Below are 16,120 nucleotides of genomic sequence, written 5' to 3' on the forward strand. Positions count from 1 at the left end.
ATCCACAGGCCACACCAGCCAGGGCTCAGTTTGTTTGTTTTCTTTTAATGTTACTATAAAAGGAAAATAGTCTCATCTTTATCTGCCTGAGAAATACATTAGAAAGATACATAGGTGACTTCTAATCCCATGAAGCTGAGTTAATTACTTTTAACATTTGGCATATTTGGACAACCATGATAATATAATTTTATACTTATTCTTCTATTTATCTTTCTCATAAGCATTTTCCTAACTCATTTAAACCCTTCATAAATATAACTTTTGATTCCTATGAAATATCCTATCTTACAAATGTATAAGGATAGTTCCTTTTTTTAATTTTGTGTAAAATAATTCAGAATAAACCTCTATAATATTTTGTTTTTAGGAATTGGAAGTTAATGTTGGTTGCAAAACATAACTAATAATATAAATTCGCAAGAAAGATCATGATGGCAACATGTTTTTCTCCTTTTTGAATTATCAGCAATTTGGTATTAGATTTGGACATTGAAATTTGGTTTTACTTTTAAGCCATCCCTGTTGTGTGGTGGCTGACCCAATACCCTTATAAGTAGATTTAAACTATTTAACCAGAGAATCCTGTTGGTTCCACCTTTAAGATATACCCAGAATTGGAAAAGTCCTCACCAACTCCAGCTATAGCACCTGGGATCACTGAAGTAACTTCCTAACTGTTAACTTCTACCCTTGGCCCTCTGTACTCTGCGTATTACACAACATGATTTGTTCAAATATGGGTCAGAGCACTTTGCTCCTCTGCTCAATTCCCTCCAACTGCGTCCCATCTGAGGGAGAGTAAGTGCCTAGGTGCTTGTGGGATAGGCCTTTCCTGCTGTACACAGCCATCTCTTATCTTATGGCTTGCTGTTCCCTCTTTTAGAATACTTTTCCCCGATAGTCACTAGGCTTGTTTCTTCATCTTGTGTTTGTTCAAATGTCATTTTCCTAATGACATTTAGAAAACAAGCCTAGCTTCCTTTAATAGCATATTTAAAATCTGCCCTGGCCAGGTGGTTCACATGGCTCCCTTGGTAAAAGCGTTTGTCCCCATATGCCAAGGTTGTGGGCTTGTTTTTTTCTTTTTTGTTTTTATTCTTTTTTTTTAATTGTATTTCAAGTACAGTTTGTATTTTACCCCCACAGTCAGGGCACACACAAGAATCAGCCAATGAATGCATATATAAATGGAACAAGAAATGGATGTTTCCCTTCCTCTCCAAAATCAATCAACCAGGGAAATGAAATCTTAATCACCTTCCTTGCTTTATTACTTCTTTATAAGATTTATCCTTCCTACATTCTTTATAATGACTTAATTTTTTTAACTGTTTATCTACCCCCATGGTAATACCACTTGCCACAATGGGAAGCTTTTTATGGGTCTTGTTCACTATTCCCAGTGCCTAATACAATGTCTGGTCCATAGTCGATGCTTAAATACATGAATAAAAACTTTTTTCCCCTGGAAAGAAAGCATCATAAAATATTTCTTACAGAAAAACAGTGTTAGCCATGTCAGCAAACTGCTAGCCCAGCAGACTGCTGTAACACGTAGATAAAGTGGTAGACAAAAATGATACATCCTTTATGGGTTTTACCCATTCCGAGTGACCCAGCTTGCAGCACTGGGATTTTAGGAATAAAGGAAGTTCACAGAGGCAGACCCTTTTTCCAGACATGCCCTTAACTGACAGGGAGGATCACATACACAATTAGGGATTTGCCTTTCTACAGAGGCACATCATACTAGGTGAAGGGGCACCACACATCCTAAGTGAAGTGTTTCTATGCTCAAATAATGAAGTAAACTGAAGCACCTGCCCTCCGGGTGCTTATTTCTGTTTCTTCTCTTCCTATGTTATGAGGGAAATTTTTTCACTTTTTTGGCTATAGCCCAGGTGTCTTGGCATTGACTTTCTAGTTCTTGCTGACACCATGTGTGGCAGAGCAAATGCATGGAAGTGTTGGCAAGACAGGAGGGACAAGCAGCGCATATACCCACAACTTTGGGAGGCTGTTGCTATCTCCCAAAGGCATCCCTGGCTCCCTTCTCTGGTGGGGATTCCCCACGGGCTGACTGTCATAACCAGACATTCTCCCACCACGGCCTGGAGTAGAGTCTTCTTCCCCTCCACTCTCAGGCTTGCCCAAATTCTCCACAGGGTGAGGGTGTTGCCTGTCTCACAAGTTTGGCAGCTGGTAGCCTTGTGAGTCAACGTTCACTGTTCCCAGGTGTGTGTAGAGTGGTAGTGACAATAGCTGTGGTTCCAGTTTTAAGCAGGCGTTTCTGGTTTGGGTGTCAGTTTGTATGAATGAGTGATATGAAATAAAGCTACAGGGCTCAGCCAGGAACAGGTTGGAAGACACTGTCAGTCACTGCTCACCCCATCTATCCGGTGAGTGCTTAGAGCACCTTCCTCACACGGATGCAAATCTCGGCATTCATTTTGTCCTCACTGGATTGTCCTTGCCGCTTAACCTTCTATGACTGAAGGTGACATGGAACCAAGCAGAAAGGATTCAACTCAAGCAGCAACTCATTATGATGAACACTGAGATTTTCATCTTCCTATAATTAAGATAGCTCTACATGCAGCATTCTCCTTCTTTCCTTGCCATCGTGGTCCACAGGTTTGACCTCAATAATTCTGTCTCCCTGTTTCCTTTTTTTCCCATACCTATTCCTACCTACCACATAACAACTGCTTTCATGATTCCTTCCTACTCTTTGACTCCCAGTTTTAAACCATCACCACAACACCCAGCCATTCCCACTTCCCCCTTTATGGTGTCCAGCTCATCATGTGCAGCACCGCCTCTCAAAGTGTGGTTCCTGGACTAACAGTACCACCATCATCACTTGGGAACTTGTTAGAAATGCAAATTCTCCAGCTCTTTCCCAGATCTTCTGGACCAGAAACTTCGGATGGGTCCTCATGATTGTGGTTTACCAAACCCTCCAGGTGAGAGCCTCTGAGCCTCTGATGAATGTCATAACCAGGGTCACCAGCTGAAAACATTGTTTCATCAATTGCCTCTTCAGCTCAGACATCTGGAATGGCTCCCCATTCCTTACGAAACTGAGTTTGATCTTATTAACTTCTACTCTTCTGGATTACCTTTGCTCCACTTGGACTCCCTGCTTTCTGACGTTTTTGCCATTCCATGCCACTCCCCTCCTCACGCTCTCCACCCTTACTCATATCCTTTGTGTCTTCGGCTGCACAGCTCAAGTGTTGTTCCTGAGTCAAGCCAGAGTTTGCTCCTCCTCAACTTAATCTGCTCTTAGGCACTGACGTAGTCTAATGCACTCACTTTGCACTTATTATCCCACCTTGTTTTGACAGACATTATTTTACACACGTGGGTCTAGTTTCCCCCAAATAGATTACAAACTTCTTAAGGCAGGGCTGTCAAACTCATTTTCACCGGAGGCCACATCAGCCTTGATGTTGCCTTCAAAAGGCCGAATGTAATTTTAGGACTGTATGAATGTAACTACTTCTTAAATAAAGGCAAGGAGCTCTGCGCTGCCTCAGGATAGAAACAAGGTGCTGGGCCAGATAAAACAAGGTGGAGGGCCGGATTTGGCCCATGGGCCTTGTGTTTGCCACCTTAAGGTTTTATGAGATTAAACCTCTTATCTTAGCTTCACATTCACAATACCTGATTTCTGCTTATGTTTTACATCAGTCTGTGCAAAACTGGCCTGATAAGAAGAACATCTATTACATTTGTGAAAAAATATTTTTAAAAAGAATCTGGAAGCCCCATTGTAGACCTTCTAAACTGGAATCTTCAAGGCAGGGTCCTGAGGACCCACAGTTTGAATGGATACCAAGGTTTTTCCATTATTAAGCATGTTTGGGAAATAGCTACAAACAATAAGTGTTCAAACATAGATTTTTTAAAAAAACAAGTGAATTTTTATTGTGTTTTTTAAATTTTTATTTCCCAATTAGAGGCTACATTCAATATTATTTTGTGTTGGTTTCAAGTGTACAGCATGGTGGTTAGACAATTGCATACTTTACAAAGTGTTCCTGCCAATATTTCCCATACCCACCTGGCACCATACATGGTTATTGCAATATTGTTAACAATATTCTTAATCCCTTCACTTCTTTCACCCAATCCCCCAACCCTCCTCCCCTCTGACAACCACCAGTTCACCTTTTGTGTCTGTTTTAATTTTGTTTTGTTTGTTTATTTTGCTTGATTAAAAGAAACAGACACTGAGCACCAGCCTGCAAAACAAAGGGGCGCTGGTTCAATTCCCAGTCAGGGCACATGCCTGGGTTGCAGGCCAGATCCCCAGTAAGGGGCACACAAGGGCAGGCACACATTGATGCTTCTCTCCCTCTCTCTCTCCTTCCCTTCCCCTCTCTCTAAAAATAAGTAAATAAATAATGTATTTTTTAAAAAGAACAAACAAGAAAGGGAGAGTCTCTGTGAGACATGCCCTGTGAGAACATGATAAGTACTTGCTGAATGCCTGAGTCTGAGGGGGAGTTGGGAAGGAACAATCAAGGAAGGCAAATGAAGGTCAGATACCAGGAGATACCAGCAAGGGGAACATCAGGAAAACTGTGCCAGTGGACAGAAAGATTTAAATGACACCCTGCTGCTCCTGGGAGGAGGACACATGAAACTCCAGTGCCCACTGGTGAGTAGACTCCAAGTAGTAAGGTGGGCATGTGAGCAAGAATAAAAGGGAGAAGATGATAAAATAAAAGTTCCTTGCTCTGGCCAGGTGGCTCAGTTGGTAGGAGTGTTGTCCCATGCACCAGAAGTTTGGGGGTTTGATTCCTAGTCAGGGCACATACCTGATTGCAAGTTCCATCCCCCAGCTGGGGTGTGTACGGGAGGTAACCGATTCATGTTTCTCTCTCACATTGATGTTTCTCTCTGTTTTTCTCCCTCCCCGACTCTTTCTCTAAAATCAGCAGACATGTCCTCAGGTGAGGATTTTTTTTTAAGTTCCTTTTATTGTGTTTCATTCTGTGAGCTGAGTGATTTTCACATTTGTGAACCACCAGAAGGCAGGAATTGCTTTCTCCCTCAACATACATTCCAGGAGTCCCTAAGATAACAGTCTTGTTTAGAATATCATTCAGGCCAATCTGTGTCACTTTCTAGATGAACAAACTGAGCCCAGAAAGTGAACACCTTGCCCAACCATGTATTATTTTATTTTCAGAGCAGAAACAAGGATCTAGATCATCTGACTCAACATCCAAACCTCTTAAACAAATAATTATATTAATTTGTAAGAGTCTCTATCTTATGAATCTCCATTTTACCTAGACAAGAATATGAATACTTAACTTGATCCTAAATTTTCAGAAGTGAGATCTAATCCTCAAAAAATGTTGAAACCTGAGATGAACTGAGTTAATGATGTGAAACAACTGTCCCAGTAACTGGCTATGTAGCTGGCCTTTAATGCCTGCCTATTCTTCTAGTCTTTAAATTGTAATTCAAATCCTGGCCTGGAAGTTCATGCGTTTTGATTGTTTGCATAGTTAAGGGGATTGGCTTTGGAGTTGTTCAGATCTGAATTTGACTCTTGGCTCTCCTACACTGTGTGACTTTGTTCATAATTGTTTAATCTCTCTAAGCCTCGGTCTCTCTACCCACACAATGGGAACAATAATACCCTGCATGAGCACTCTAAAGAGTTAATGTAATGGTGCTTCAAAGTGTTTAGCACAATACCAGACATTTAGTAATGCTTAATGAATATGAGTTATTTTTATTATTGATTTGCAGGAAAACTGTAGTCTGATCTGTCCCTTCTCCTAAAGGGACAGTTAATGGAAAGAGAGTGGTATCTCAGTCAACTACTGAAGTTTGAACCTTGGGATCCTGGAAATGTTATTTAACGATTTTGTGCCTCAGCTTTTCTGCCAATATCACAGATAAAGACCCTCTACCTAATTTGCAGGGTTATTGTGGGGAATAAGTGAGGTAATACATGAAAAGTGCTTAGTACAGTGCTCAGCACAACATGAATATTAGTTTTATATATTAACATATTTCTGTCTGTATTTATTGGTCTTGAGATTTTTTTCTGACTTTGAGGAGAAGATCCCTTCCTCTTGGCAAGGCTGGACTTCCCTTTTTGTCTAGTTCTGTGTCAGAGTTTGCACCTAATGGCCTATACCTCCAAGTCGGTCATCTCATGCTTTCCTTTCTTCTTCTTAAAGCTGGAGTAGCCCTTTACCCAATAGTCAGAAATTAATTGGTTTCGCATGAAAGAAATGATCAATAGTGAAGAAACAAGAAGAGTGCTGGTATTATATTAGATGGTTAGAGCAATTCTGGAAGTGAAAAAAAGAGAAAATTTTAAAGAATATTTTTAAAATGACTTAATGAGAATAGAAACTATGCTAAAATCCCTTGAAATTAGCCCAATTTTCCTGGTATAAAAAAGAAATGATAAAGTATCTTTCTGCTTAGCCAAAGATAAATTCTTTTATTTGTTCCTTTTCACCCAACAGTTCTAAAAATCCTCAGGCCAGTGTATTTACCCGTTGATCCGACCCTGCTGGCATCACTGCTCTGTGTGTCAAGTTTCCAGAGCACCACCGCCTCCTGACACATCTGTGCCCTGGAACCACCATAACTTCCTGCTCTGCTTGCAGCCCTTCTCATATTCTGCCTGCGCCCAGGGCTCTGGTTTTACACAGATGTTCACCCTCCTCCAGGGACGCAGAGAAGAGCAGCTCCATTCCCAGCTCTGACAGTCCGTCCTGACTGGCCCAAGCCCAGTGTGGTGGTCTCATTGTGGCCAGTGATTGGTTTAGGCCTGGGCAAATATCCTTAATTCTGGCAAATGAAATATGAAGAGAAGTCTGCTGGCGGTCTCTGGGAAATGTATTCTTGTTCTTAAACATAAATTAATGGAAAGAAGTAGTATCTATTCTTCTGGATGTGGTTATGTCTGCATTTAATATCATGAACTGCAGTAGCTTTCTTGCAACCATGAAGTAAACTAGGGGTAGGACAGCAGGCAACAGAGATGAACTAACCATTGGTCACTGGTGATGTTCTAGAGCCTAAGGTTAATCCTGAAGCCATCGTACCTCAGGAACTTATGTTATATGAGATAATAAAAATTTCCTTAATATTTAAGCCAAACTGAGTTGTATATCATCTATTAGACATAGTTGGAAGCATCCTAAATAATACGCAAGTCTTCATTCTGCCTAGACAAAGACATCTCTCTAGGCCTCATACCTTCAAGTCCTACTACCTCTGTGAAGCTACCCAGATAGTCCCAGCTCAAAATTAGAATCATCTCCTCTGAACTAATTCATCCACTCAGTTTTGACATCTCTTTCTCTTTCTCTCTCCCCCCTCCCCCCTCTGTCTCTTCACACCTCTTTTTGTAAATGCAAGATCCTATGATAACTTTCGGCAATCCCAATTTCTTGCACATCACCTGAGAAACACAAACCTCAGTGGTACTGGTGGGGAGGGAGAGAGAACAATCTTGGCCTTTTACACTGCACATTGGTTTATATGCAAATGCCTGAGTGGCAGTATGTTTTAATGTAAAGAGTGTGAATTTGGGGGCTGGCCAGCTTACTTACTAACTGCAGGTTTTATGCAACTTGCTTAACCTCTCTCAATTTCTGTTTTCTCTTATGTAAAATATGGTAGTAACACCTTGCTACATTATTTTGAAGATTAAATGAAGCAATGCCATCATGTATAATAGCTATCTATATGTATCTAGATATACAATTTTTCTTGAATTTATTTGGGATTTCTGAGGAAAAAAAATTCATACAAAGAGGACAGTCAGCAGTGGCCAGTGGAAGAAGTAAAGAAGTAGAAGATATTTGATATTTCACCCTGGTTGGTGTTGCTCAGTGGATTGCGTGCCGGCCTGAGAACCAAAGGGTCGCTGGTTCAATTCCCAGTTTAGGGCACATGCCTGGGTTGTGGGCCTGGTCCCCAGTTTGGGGCACGTGAGAAGCAACCACACACTGACGTTTCTCTCCCTCTCTTCCTCCCTCCCTCCCTCCCTTTCTCTAAAAATAAATAAACAAAATCTTCTTAAAAAGAAGTAGAAGATATTTAGACATTATCTCACTAATATTCTTATTGTACAAATGAGAAAATGGAAGCCCAGAAATGTTCTAAGAAAGACTGACCCATAGCTTTGCTGCTCTTTGATGCATTTTAATGTACACAAATGAGCTTTTCACCCCAGAAAAAGTGATTTTGATAACTAGGATATATCTGTTCCCTCATTTTTTTTTCCTTTTGCTTGCACTAAGATTTGGATCAAGTGATAGAGGGAGATGTCAATATGAAGTATCTTCAAGACCAACCCAAATTTCACATTGCCCTACTCGGGAGACACAACATGATATTGGGAATGTGAACTATTAACCAAAGCAAAGACTAAGGGAAATGGGGATCGTCTCTATTCTAATTTTGACACTAGGGTAGGTGCTATAACCTCAGCAATTAAATTAATCTTATTTTCCTCATCTGTAAATGGCTTTGCTCACTAAATCAACATTTTCTCCTTATGATTTAAAAAAATCATAATAAATGGGAGAGAAACTGTGGAAGCAAGGAACCTAAGAATGTACAATGCCTTCGTCACCACTAAGTTAACCTTAAATGAAACACCAAAATCCCACAGGACTCTTGACTTGCTCAAATTCATCAAACTGTTGAAATTTGCTCAGAAGAGCACTCATGCCTCTTTTGTAATCCAGGTGTAGCAGGAAATGCCGAGGAAACAATGCTTAGATTTTAGTTATGTTTATTTGTCTCATATTTAGTGCAGTAGATGTCCCTGGATGGGGAATATGTTCCCAAACTCAGAAATTATGGTATGAACATTATGTGCTGAGGCCAATCATTGCTAGAGTGGGGAAGGAAAGGGAAGTGCAACTAGGTCTTGGGTCTCCAGAGCAGAAGTAGGAGTCTTGGCAGTTGATGTACCTATTTGCAAGTGATGCACAATCGTGTAGGTGAGCCAAGTACATGACAAAATGAAACAGTATTTATACTTATTAAGAAATCAATTTCATAAGTTGATCATAGGTGTTACCAACCTTTCATCTACCCATACTCCAGAAATACCAAAAGAAAAATGGGTATTTCTATAATTCAGCCAGTTTTGCCCATACTCTTTCCTGTCTTGTATTCTCCAGGCTCAAATCTATATTGATGATTCTTCTATTATCTTCCTTTTTAAAAACATTTTTTTCATTTTAAACTCAACCATTTAAATTCTTCAATTTATCTAACTTTTTAATTGAATTTATTGGGGTGACATAGGTTAATAAAATTATATAGGTTTTGGTGTACCATTCTAAATTTTTCTTTTCTCCTTCTTCCTGTCTTAGTAGAGATCATTGCTCATTATTTCTTTACAAGGAGATTTTCTCATTTAAATTGTTCCCTTATAATTGTAATTACTATTGTTAAGGCTTATGAGGCTAAATACAGAGTATTTATTCACAAAGTAAATATTCACAGAGTAACATCCAGTAATGTTTATGACAACACATTTATGGGCAAGGAATTGGAGGCAATCTGGTTGTACACCAAGGGGGAGATGGGGAAGTAAGATGGCTGTAGTGGCACTTAGTTGTTGTTAACTTCATTCAAACAGTTTTGTTAGATTGTATTATGACAGCTGTCATATCAGTGTGTATTTTAAAAACATCAAAATGAGCCCTGGCTGGTGTAGCTCAATGGACTGAGCTCAGGCCTGTGAACTAAAGCATCACCAGTTTGATTCCCAGTCAGGGCACATGCCTGGTTGCAGGCCATATTCCCAGCATAGGGTGTGCTAGAGGCAACCACACATTGACGTTTCACTCCCTCTCTTTCTCCCTCCCTTCCCCATCTCTCTAAAATAAATAAATAAAATCTTTTAAAAAACACATCAAAATGGTGAAATTTTGTGTAGCCATTTTAATATTGAAGATGGAAGAAAACGAACAGTGTTTTCAGCATACTATGATTTATTATTTCAAGAAAGGTAAAAATGCAACTGAAATGCTGAAAAAGATTTGTGCAGTGTGTGGAGAAGGCTCTGTGACTGATTGAACATGTCAAAAGTGTTTTGTGAACTTTCGTGCTGGAGATTTCTCTCTGGATGATGCTCCATGGTCAGGTAGAGCAGTCGAAGTTGATAGGAATAAAACTGAGACATTAATTGAGAACAATCAATGTTATACCATGCAGGAGATAGCTGACATACTCAAAATATCCAATCAACAAAGTTATTGGTGAAAATGAAAAATGTGTCTTTTATTTTATAGATAAAGACATGCAAGCTTTTTTGCCAACCCAATATTATTTCATTAGCATTTTGAAAATATAGTTAATAAGAATACAGCATCTACAACATTGAATAAAAAGCATGATTCTAGGTTTTGAAACTTAACAAATCAAAATGACCCTAGCTCAATATTACCTATAGCTTTAAGGATAGAGAATGGCCATCCAATGAAATCACCCAGTCTGGAGTTGTCTGGTTTCTTTTTTCTTTTAGATATTACTTATTTATTTTTAGAGAGAGGGGAAGGGAAGGAGAAAGAGAGGGAGAGAAAATATCAATGTGTGGTTGCCTCTTGAGCACTCCCTAATGGGGACCTGGCCCACAACCCAGGCATGTGCCCTTAACTGGAAATCGAACTAGCAACCCTTTGGTTCGCAGGCCAGCACTCAATCCACTGAGCAACACCAGCCAGCGCTGGAGTGGGCTGGTTTCTGAGCATCAGATTAGGATAATGGGTTTGTGACCTCTGTCATCCATTATTTATTTAGATTTCCCTTCACACTGGGTCATCTGTCTTCAACCTAGTTGTCTAGTTTCCTTTTCTTCATTACCCTCCAGTTCCCACCTGGCACCTCACATGCCACAATTCACAAACTTCCTTGTTGATACTCACACTGAGTCCTCCTTACTATTTCTCCTTTAAAGTCCAGTTTATGTCACATCCCTTAAAAAACTTCCCTTGATTTGGACTTCCTATTGGTTCCATCACTCAAGCAGAAGCTCTTTCTCTGATCCATAACATTTTGAGTATACTACCATATTATAATAATGAATGGTTTATTTATTTGTCTCTCCTGCTAGATTGTCAACTCCTTAAGTCAAGATCTCTTGCATAATCATCATAGCCTTCCTGTGGCCTAGTATAGAGCTTGCCACATAAGAAGTACTTAGGTTAGCTATTAAAATCAGTGCAACTGGGTGAAATGATGTCCAATGCATTGCCCCATGATTAGGTCACAAGAGATTCTGCCAGGTCACAGCCATACACCTTGTCCAGGTATGCCTTCCTTTGGCCTGATCTCTACTGCTTCAGCTACCAGTCACAACAGCTCCTTGTTTTTCGTTTTGGTCTTACTTTGGTCCTCTTTATCCTCAATTATCCTAAGTGTACCTTATCTCAAAGTATATGCCTGCTTTAAATGTTAATTTAATTGTCACTATTTAATAAAAAACACACCATTTTTTATCTGGCAAAAAGATACAAATATCAATGTGTTTATTGTACTAAAATATTCCCATTTTTAAAAAATAAAAGTATTTATATTTTACAAATGTATACATATATACACATGTATATACAAATATATGTATACACATATATTATAAAATATGATCTGTTTCTAAGTGTTCAAATTGAGTTTTGGCTGGACTTTGAAGTTTCACTCTCACAATCAAAAATAAATTTGAACCATTCATAGAAAACCTAGAACTAAAAACTGTTTTTTTAAAATAAAATTCATGCTTATCATTACACATGTAGGCATTCTGTTATTATGCAAACATTTATCAAATCCAGGAGTGGGGTAAGTGGTGAAATGCAAAAATAATAAGACAGTGCCTATCCCCTGAAAGCTGGTAGGGACACAGCAGTAGCACAAGCTGGAATTCAGAGTAAGAGCTAGATGGGAAGGAATGTGTACAGCATGCTAGAGGGTTGGTTCTTTTCCTGCCACCAGCTGAGGATCATTAAAAGATTTAAAGCAGGATAGAGATATGATCTGCTCACTATATGTACTTTAAAATATTTCTTTCATTCTTTGAGAAAAAGTGGGCATAAGCAAATAGATTATTGTTAAAGGCTGGAGTGAAATAATAAGGGCTTAATCTATGACAGTGGACTCAGGATGGAAAAGAGAATGGATTCAATAGCTAAGAGGTAAATCAATAAAGCGGTCACATTAACTGGGGCAGGTGAAAAAGGAAAAAGGCAATTGTAGGTTTATGGTTTGGACAGTATCTATGGGAATAAGAAACACAGAAGATCAAAATAAAATAAAAATCCAGGTGTAAAAGTAACTACTTCTCAGAAATAGCTAAGTTTGAAAGTTGAAGTCACTTTAATGATTATTTAGAGTCAAGACCCTGAAAAGGGCACTTTAAACTCTACTTCTAACTGGACAGCAGGAGAGTGCATCTGGTTTCTTTGGTCAGGAAGAGATTTTCACATTTAGATCCTTAGACACAACTACATTGCTTGAGTGGGAAGCTGAGGCTGACCAAGCTTGGCTCTGGCTGTTGTGAAAGGCAGTGTGCTATGCTGCTTGGGTGTCTGTGCTGGTTACAGTCCATATAGTGATCACCTGGGACTGGTAATACACCACACTACTGAAAACATTACTGGCTAGTTGGAAGTTATAAAATTTGTTTCTTCAAGTTCAATGTTTAAATCCCTAGCTCCAGGCTTCTAGTTAAGATGGCAGCATAGGTAAACATGGCTTGCCACCTCACACAACCACATCAAAATTACAACTGGAATATAGAGCAACCATCACGCAGAACTGTCAGAAATCGAGCTGAATGGAAGCCCGACAACTACAAAATTCAAGCAACCACATCCACTCAGACTGGTAGGAGGGCGAACACAGAAAGGGCTGGTCCCACATCCACGTGTGGTGGATAAAAATTTGGGAGGGTTATCTCGGGAACAAAGAGTCCCAGCCCCACACCAGCTCCCTAGCCCAGGGTTCCAGTCCCAGGAAGGTAAATCCCCAAAACTTCTGGCTGCAAAATCCAATGGGAATTGAGTTGGTAGAAGAAATTTCTGAGGTCTCAAGCACTTCTCCTTAAAGAACCCAAGCATATACACACTCAGACTCACTCTCTCTGAGCTCCAGCACTGGGTAGCAGCTTGAAAGGCATCAGTGGCAAACAGGGAGGAACTGAAGTGTCTGGCATCAAGGTGAGAGCTGGGGAACAGCGTTGGCTCAGACAGAAAGGCAGAGGACATTGTCCTTTTCTGGGCGCTCCCCCCAGAGTCACAGAGCCACAGAGCCAGCAGGCCAGTGTCTTATCTGAGACTCCATCCACATGGCTAACACTGTTTTCCCCACCCTGGAGATCCTCTGAGACTCTTTCCCACCAAATTTCCCGCAGTTTTAACCAAACTGTTAACTGTGACTTTTCCATATGAGTGGCTGGTTTTGGCTTATACTTCACAACTTTCTAAACCTTTTCAAACAAGCCACAGCCAGCATTAGTGAGCCCCCAGCTCCTGTATACCTTTTTAAGTGGCCCCAGGCCTGGCACTAGCAGCAACCAGCCTAGATTCACAGCTTGGTAAAGCCTGGAAATGTCCAAGCCCAGCACAAGTAGCAGCCATCTCAAACTGCTTTATGGCTCATAAAGCAGGGCTGTCAAACTCATTTTCACCGGGGGCCACATCAGCCTTGCGGTTGCCTTCAAAGGGCCGGATATAATTTCAGCTCCTTAACAGTTAAGGAGTAGTTACATTTATAAAGTCCTAAAATTATTTCAAATGAAGAATTCTATGGGGGCAGTTCTATGATAAGAACACCGTCTGTAAGGAATAAATATTTACTACTTTCGACTAGTGCAACAGTCCCGAACCTTCCTTCCTACGCAGGATGCAGTAGGTCTAGTGGTTGACTAATAGAAGCCTGGAGATTGATTTATAGCTCCAACATGCATTCAAGGATGTGGGCAGTCTTTTGTTAATTAGCCCACAGCTATTGACTAGTTAATTATTCTTGACTTTCTCACTCTCCAGCTGCCATACTATAATTTACAACATCTCAGAATTTTTTCTTGTCAATAGTAATAGCTAAAATGCGTTGAGCACATTAATCATCACAACAGTCCATGGAGGTAAAAAACTATTGCATTGCTATGACCATTTTGCAGATAAGAACTTCAGTCACCTCCTTGTCCTTTTATTTTCAGAACTGACATTGTCAGGAGGAGGCAGAGTAGAGGGCAAATGCTCCAGAATTCTGAGGAGAGTGCATCCAAAGAGACTTACTAGATAGGAATGCAGAAGAGAGTCCAGGGCAACTAAATGAAGAGGAAGGTGGGGAAAGTATCAAAAGCTTGGGAATTCTAGCTATTAGGTTATAGGCTATGTGGTGTTTGAAATGTGTATTTTTTTTAAAGATTTTATTTATTTATTTTTAGAGAGGGAAGAGAAGGAGAAAGAGAGGGAGAGAAACATCAATGTGCAGTTGCTGGGGGTCATGGCCTGCAACCCAGGCATGTGCCCTGACTGGGAATCGAACCTGCGATGCTTTGGTTCACAGCCTGCACTCAGTCCACTGAGCTATGCCAGCCAGGGCTTGAATGTGTATTTGTAATGAAGATGATAATAAACATGGAGTATCAGAATATAATTGAAATTAGATGAGCAAAATTGTAAAGTGGGTTCAGGATGCGAAGGAATTCTAAACATAGGTGAGGTGATTACAGTTGAGAGCAATCATGGTATGTGATTATACCATGCTGCATAATAATCTCTCTATATATCAAGTTAACCTGTTTTTTTTGTGATTAAAATGGTAAATTCTATTTGTGTGTGCTCTCCATAAGTTTTTATTCATGTATTATGGTCCTTTATTCACCACTTGAAGCAGCATAGAAGGAATTCCTTAAAATGTACTTTAAATACGATATATCTGTAATGCTGAGCATGGTGCCGAACAGCTCACACATGTTGGCTTATTTAAACCTGATGGCAATCCTCTGATGTACTATTATGAAACGTGTTTTATATAAGAAAATGAGATGGAGGGAGGTCAAATAACAGACAAAGGGGAACAGTGAATAAATGGCGGCGGGAATGGGATTTGAACCCAAGCAGTTTGTCTCCAGTGTCTATGCTCTGCTCTTCATTTCTCCTGTTCTAGAGCTTCATGTAAATGGAATCATGCTGTGTGTCATTAATAATGGATTTTAAAATGTAATTTTGTTTTTAATAGTATGAGTTTTTCCTGGAAAGTTTTCTAAAGAAATTATTTATTCACTGAATTACCAAAACAGTAACATCCAATAGAGAAGTGCCTCTTAATTACCGTAGCAATTTCTTATTTATATATGTATATATGTATGCTTGTGTTCCATTATTTAGCCTTTTAATTACATTTTTTCTTTAAAAAATATTTAAACCTTGGAATGATCCCTTTGAAGTGTCTCAATAAACCTGGCATCACACTAGGACCTCGCTCTGGCCCCAAGCCCAATAGGCGCTCAATAAACACATAGTAGGTAAAAAAAAATCACTAAATCCAACAGTTATTGCCATCAATTCCAATTGCTTGAGTGATAAAATATTAGATTGGGTGGTCCTTTCTACCTATGCTGCATTTTGTCATTCATGCTTTCTAACCTGTAACCCGTAATGCAATCACACCAGAAGTAGGTGTGAGACAGCTTCAGCATGAGCTTTCTGTAGCAATCAAAAGCAGCTGGAATAGCATCTTACATCACTGTGGACCTAAAGCACATATCCCACTTACTTCCTGCAAACTTTGGCTGGTAATTCTGCCTTCAGGAATGTCAGGGTTAAGTCACCAGGGTGGTCAAAACACAATTTCTTTTTTCTGAATCCAGGTGTTACCAACCTCTCTGACTAATGATGATTTGTTTTGGAGAACATATTACATTGTTTAATTCCAAAGATGTCAGGATAGAAAAATCTAGGCCTGTTGTATCTAAAACCAATATGAGGTATGAAAATTCTAGTCTATGATGGAAGTTTTGAAAGGGGACCCTAGTTTGTTATTAAGCAGATGGAGTTACAATTGTCGAACTGTGGCATTTGTAATGATGACTTCTTGGCAGCTC

This window comes from Phyllostomus hastatus, unplaced genomic scaffold (genome assembly GCF_019186645.2).
Source record: "Phyllostomus hastatus isolate PE091 unplaced genomic scaffold, TTU_PhHast_1.1 phas_contig_40, whole genome shotgun sequence".
NCBI classification, from domain to species: domain Eukaryota; kingdom Metazoa; phylum Chordata; class Mammalia; order Chiroptera; family Phyllostomidae; genus Phyllostomus; species Phyllostomus hastatus.